The following is a 6,000-nucleotide window of genomic DNA, read 5'->3' on the forward strand; positions in this document are numbered from 1 at the left end:
GGGATGCTCAGCCTCTATTTTGTGCTCCCTTTTTGAAAATCCACCAAGGGAATGACTATTCTTTTCTGTCTTCATTATCATATCCTTGGTGGGAAAAAAACGCCCCTGCTATTGTGTGATTGGTAGGCACAATGGGGCAACATCCTGTAACAGTTGCCATGCATGACAAACTAATTTCCAGATTTTGCTCACCTAAATTTGAGGAGAGAAGGAGTGAAAAATGAAGGAGTGAAAGAGGGAGAGATAGAAATGGTATAAAGCTGTACTGAAAGTTTATTTATTTAACCTTTATTTAACCAGGAAGGGCTCATTGAGATTAAAATCTATTTTTCAAGAGCGCCCTGGCCAAGATAGGCAGCACCAAGTCATTACAAAAGAATTACAGACAGACAACATGAAAAACTACAAGTAATCTAGTAAAAACCATTGAACTCACAAGAGTATAAAACAGCCAATTAAAAACATTGACAGGTCAGGGAATCAGCCTCAAAATCCTTCATCAGTGATTTAAAAACACTAATCGGGACAAGTTCTTCCAGTTTAAAAGTATTTTGTAAGGTGTTCCAAGATGATGGCGCAGAGTACATAAAAGCCCCTTTACCAAATTCAGTTTGGACATTTGGAACAGGATAAAGTCCAGCGAACAGTACCCACCACATTTCTGAACAATAAAAATGCACAAGTAAAAAGGTAGTAAACCCAAAATGGCTTTGTAAATAAAAGTATACCAGTGACTGAGTCTACGAGTGACTAGAGAAGGCCAGCCAACCCTGGTATACAAAGTGCAGTGGTACGTAAGGGTTTTGCAGTTTAAAATACATCTCAAAGTGCCACTGTAAAGAGTGTCAATTGATCTCAAACACTGAGCGGAAGCATTCATATATAAAATATCCCCATAGTCTAGTAAAGGCATAAATGTAGCTGATACTAGCCTCCTTCTGGCTTCAAAAGAAAAACAGGCCTTATTCCTAAAATAAAATCCCAATTTCAGCTTCAATTTTTTTGTAAATTGTTGAATATGCAATTTAAAAGAGAGGCCGTCATCAATTAAAATTCCAAGATATTTATATGAGGTTCCAACCTCTCTCCTTGCCCTGACAGGTAGTAATAGGTGAACGGTTCAGAGGTCTATTTCTTGCATTAGAAAAACACCATTAGTTTAGTTTTGTCAGTATTGAGGTGTCAATCTGGATCAATTTTATCCCCGAATCACATGATTCAGTCTAATGACACATTGATTATGACCAATATCTTTGTGTGTATCATTTAAAACGCAGGTGTCTTAGCTAATGAATGCTTTAAACACAGTCGTTTGACATTGCACGTGACAATTTGATAGCCCGTTATTATGTTTTGTTTGGCTTGATAATAAGGCAAAGATGACATAAAGGCAGAGAGAGTTCCCAAATCTGTTTGTTAATTCCCTGTAGGGTGGAAGGTGAAAAAATGATAGACTAATAGAGGCTAACTGAGCTTCCTCTCACAGGAAGTTAATTCCACACAGAATGGGAAGAGAAGTCAAACTGTTCCCAAGAACTGGGTCTCCAACTGACCAAAGAATACTCTGCACATTGATATTCAGTAGGGGACTTGAGAGAGAAAACCAGTTTCATATCTTTCATAAAATATGCAACAGTGCACTTAGACATAATCTAATAAGGTTTACAAAAGCCTACAAAATCTCTGGAGGCACTGGAATGACGCGTATTTTGAATACTATTTTATAATGTCAAGTGAAGTCATTGTGTAAAAGGCTCTATGTATTCCATACTCAGGTCCAAAAATGTGTATTTCCAAGTGATTTCTTTTCAGTGTAAAATAAAGTATTTTTTTTCCAGAGAATGGGGTGTTATAGGACACAGACAGTGATGTGACCACATAGCTATCTCACTGAGGACTGAGCCCATGCCCTTATTAGGAAGTTTTTAAAAAAAACTGGCATTTTTCTGCAGAGGGATTTGTCTTCATCTCTGTGGTGTCTGCACACACACCAAGGTAACCTGTTTTTGAATGTTTTGGTGACAGACACTTATCCTGTACACCCAATCAGAAGGAGGGGGAGTGAAAACACCGGGCATGGACTTTTTAAGGATCGGAGAGCTAAATATATACAGTTTAGAATTCCATGTAGTTCTCATTTTATCAGCCTTACTCATGTCTGAAATAGCTCCAGTGTTTCTGTTACCGCATTGCTATACGTCAAGAAGCTAAATTTGACCAGCTTACAGTTTTTCATACTGTTCACTTCTAGGACCTATTGCAGAAATCAAACCCAATTACTCACAAAGGCAAAATGCTACGTATCAGACTACAATGGCATCACAATGGCAAAATGCTACGTATCAGACTACAGTGGCAACATCTTCTTCTGTGTTTATAACAGAGGACTTTCAGGCTGTGTAAGATGTCTGTCAGACCGGTTTCCTTAGAGCTACTGACCTAGGAAGTGGACTAATCTTTTGTTTGTAACTTGCTAGAAGTCTTGAAAAGTGGGAAGGGAGGGGATAAATTGCTTCTCTATAACGTACAGAAGGATAGTTTCGAACAGTCTCAAAGTCTGCTGTAGATTTCAAGTCCACAGTAAAGGCTCCTGAAGTATGGCACTGTGGAATTTCTATGGGAGAAAAATTCCTTGGAAATCAGCTATTGCCAGTGGAGTCTTAATCAAATTAGCCAATCAGGCTGGTTGCACAGAAAGAGATGCAGCCTTTGCAATGTGACATATGCATGAGACCTTTCATCTGAAAGAGAGTCGCTCTGCAGTGAGGAGTAGCACTCCAGCTGTGAACCTGGCACAGGCCCATACAGGCTCAGGCACACACAGACACTCACATTGTCTTTGTGTGAATTCACTCATGCACAGTCACGCCCCTCCCCCAGCCCCTCTGCACATGGCAGGACATGCACGCTAAAGACAAATGCAAACATGCATAGATTTCTCAAGACATGAAAACCCCTGCCTGACAGGACAGCCCCAACACAGTGTCTCTGCAACACTAGATGCTTGAGGACACGGCTATTAGGAAGACAGATTGGCAAACAGGCTATGACACACTGCGATGGCAATCTCCCTCTGTAGCTTTGTGTGAGAGGACAGAGTGAGGTTACGGTCAAGAAATCATCAGCATCTATATAATAACAAAGTCCCAACAACCATGCACAACACCAAAACATAAACACGCATTCATTGTTGTGACTAAGCCAGTGTCACAGCCTGTATCATATCAAGCTTAGACCCAGTGCATAGTACATGTAAAGGAAAAATAGGGAGATACGATATGTCACTTTATGCATGACAGAAGTGAACAAGTGTGACAGAGAGAGGGGAGGGAGAGCGGGGGGGGGGGGGAGACAGACAGAGAGAGAAAAGTGTGTGTGTGTCTAAACTGGTGATCACATGACTGAAAAGGAGAATCCTGGGACCATGGTCTCTGTGACACTAGCCTCTCTCAGGGCACATCAGACTGGCTCATTATCTTAGACCATATCTCCAACTCTATCTGACGTTTGTATTTTTGATTTTATGTAAAGAGTCAAATCAGTTAAGAACAAATTCTTATTTACAATGACGGCCTCCACCAGCCAGAACCCAGACAACGCTGGGCCAATTGTGCGCCACCCTATGGGACTCCCAATCACGGCCGGTTGTGATACAGCCTGGATTCGAACCAGGGTGTTTGTAGTGATGCCTCCAGCACTGGGATGCAGTGCCTTAGACAGCTGCGCCACTCGGGAGCCCATCTGAAATGGAGGTGGGGGGTGTGTGGGGGAGGTTCTATACAGGAAACAGTGGGTTTTGTGGCCTGCTGGAGGTCTTTTTGCAGGGCTCTGGCAGTGCTCCTGGCTTCGTCCATCGATTGTACTTCCGGGTTGGAGCGAGCCGGTCGCATCCGCGCTTCGGTCTGCAGGTTGTATAACTTTTTCATTACATTTTCATTATAGTACAACGGTCTGATTTGTCTAATCTTAGCAATTTCTTCTTAGCTAGCTACATAGTCGTCGTTGTATCAAAGATAATTGCGTAATTATCGTATTTCGTCGTCTCCTATCTGCCCAACACGTTCACCGTCTACCGTAGTACTGTAGTAACTATCACACTCAACTGAACGACTTGATTAGTGTAGTATTAGCTAGCTACATAGTTGTCTTTGCTGTCTTCGTATCCAAGATAATTGTGTAGTTAGAGTGTGTAGTCTTAGAGTGATTATCTTAATTTACCGAGGTTAGCTAGCCAGCTATTTTGTCGTCCTTAACGTAGGAGACACTCCTAGCTAGCCAATAGCCAGCCAACGTCTACTGAATAGAACTTTCGTATTCCGGTCGCATTCCGCTTCGCTCCACAGGTAGTATCATATTTTCATTTCATTTCATTACAGTCCCAACGGTGTGATTTGTTTGATCGTAGCTAGCTACATAGCTAGCTACATAGCCGTCTTTGTTTCAAAGATAATTGTGTAGTCTAGAGCGATTTTCTAGGTTAGCTAGCCAGCTATTGTCGTTCTCCTAACGCAACGTAACGTAACCAACACTGCTAGCTAGCCAGCTAGCCCCCGAAAAGCAGCATTGTAGAAACTTCACACTCAACGGAACGACTTGATTAGGGTAGTGTCAACAACGCAGCTAGCCTACCTCAGCAGTACTGTATCATTTTAATCATTTTAGTCAATTAGATTCTTGCTACGTAAGCTTAACTTTCTGAACATTCGAGACGTGTAGTCCACTTGTCATTCCAATCTCCTCTGCATTAGCGTAGCCTCTTCTCTAGCCTGTCAACTATGTGTCTGTCTATCCCTGTTCTCTCCTCTCTGCACAGACCATACAAACGCTCCACACCGCATGGCCGCGGCCACCCTAATCTGGTGGTCCCAGCGCGCACGACCCACGTGGAGTTCCAGGTCTCCGGTAGCCTCTGGAACTGCCGATCTGCGGCCAACAAGGCAGAGTTCATCTCAGCCTATGCCTCCCTCCAGTCCCTCGACTTCTTGGCTCTGACGGAAACATGGATCACCACAGACAACACCGCTACTCCTACTGCTCTCTCTTCGTCCGCCCACGTGCTCTCGCACACCCCGAGAGCTTCTGGTCAGCGGGGTGGTGGCACCGGGATCCTCATCTCTCCCAAGTGGTCATTCTCTCTTTCTCCCTTACCCATCTGTCTATCGCCTCCTTTGAATTCCATGCTGTCACAGTTACCAGCCCTTTCAAGCTTAACATCCTTATCATTTATCGCCCTCCAGGTTCCCTCGGAGAGTTCATCAATGAGCTTGATGCCTTGATAAGCTCCTTTCCTGAGGACGGCTCACCTCTCACAGTTCTGGGCGACTTTAACCTCCCCACGTCTACCTTTGACTCATTCCTCTCTGCCTCCTTTCCACTCCTCTCCTCTTTTGACCTCACCCTCTCACCTTCCCCCTACTCACAAGGCAGGCAATACGCTCGACCTCATCTTTACTAGATGCTGTTCCTCCACTAACCTCATTGCAACTCCCCTCCAAGTCTCCGACCACTACCTTGTATCCTTTTCCCTCTCGCTCTCATCCAACACTTCCCACACTGCCCCTACTCGGATGGTATCGCGCCGTCCCAACCTTCTCTCTCTCTCCCCGCTACTCTCTCCTCTTCCATCCTATCATCTCTTCCCTCTGCTCAAACCTTCTCCAACCTATCTCCTGATTCTGCCTCCTCAACCCTCCTCTCCTCCCTTTCTGCATCCTTTGACTCTCTATGTCCCCTATCCTCCAGGCCGGCTCGGTCCTCCCCTCCCGCTCCGTGGCTCGACGACTCATTGCGAGCTCACAGAACAGGGCTCCGGGCAGCCGAGCGGAAATGGAGGAAAACTCGCCTCCCTGCGGACCTGGCATCCTTTCACTCCCTCCTCTCTACATTTTCCTCCTCTGTCTCTGCTGCTAAAGCCACTTTCTACCACTCTAAATTCCAAGCATCTGCCTCTAACCCTAGGAAGCTCTTTGCCACCTTCTCCTCCCTCTTGAATCCTCCTCC

The sequence above is a fragment of the Oncorhynchus nerka genome, linkage group LG1 (genome assembly GCF_034236695.1).
Source record: "Oncorhynchus nerka isolate Pitt River linkage group LG1, Oner_Uvic_2.0, whole genome shotgun sequence".
Lineage (NCBI taxonomy): Eukaryota > Metazoa > Chordata > Actinopteri > Salmoniformes > Salmonidae > Oncorhynchus > Oncorhynchus nerka.